Source organism: Propithecus coquereli, unplaced genomic scaffold, assembly GCF_000956105.1.
Source record: "Propithecus coquereli isolate 6110/MARCELLA unplaced genomic scaffold, Pcoq_1.0 Scaffold72, whole genome shotgun sequence".
In the NCBI taxonomy this organism is placed as follows: Eukaryota; Metazoa; Chordata; class Mammalia; order Primates; family Indriidae; genus Propithecus; species Propithecus coquereli.
Genome location: NW_012153285.1, coordinates 6,402,186 through 6,402,650, shown reverse-complemented (window position 1 = coordinate 6,402,650; position 465 = coordinate 6,402,186). Strand labels below are relative to the sequence as shown.

The 465-nt window shown below is 28.4% G+C and overlaps 1 protein-coding gene across 3 annotated transcripts in view; it reads right to left on the bottom strand.

The window, feature by feature from the left end:
* The window catches only part of MSRB3 (methionine sulfoxide reductase B3), a 164,848-nt gene that overhangs the window by 88,671 nt on the left and 75,712 nt on the right, over positions 1-465 (bottom strand). The window lies entirely within an intron of this gene.

The following is a 465-nucleotide window of genomic DNA, read 5'->3' as shown; positions in this document are numbered from 1 at the left end:
TTCCTAGAAATGTAATTGCTAAATCAATGGCATATAGAATTCTGAGACTTTTACATAACTTATTAAATTGCTATCCAGAAATGTATCAATTCACACGCTACCCAGCAGTATTTTGAAAGTTGTAATTTCCCATACTCTGATCAACACTGAATTTGATGATATTGGAAATCTTCACTAATTTGGTAGGTAAAAAATTATTCCGTTTATCTCATTTTTAAAATTATTAACAGCTTGATTTTTTCCATAGGATCATATATATTTATTTTGAAAAGTATCTGCTTATGTTTTCTGCCCATTTTTCTGATGTTTGTCTTTCTCAATTGATTTGGATATTAATCTTTCATCTGTCACATGGGTTGCATATATTTTCCCTGGTTTGTTTATTTTCCTGTAAGTTTTTTTCAATATACTGTACAGTGTTTTTGAGCTATAGGAATGTAAAATATTTAGTAGTCTAGTCAAATA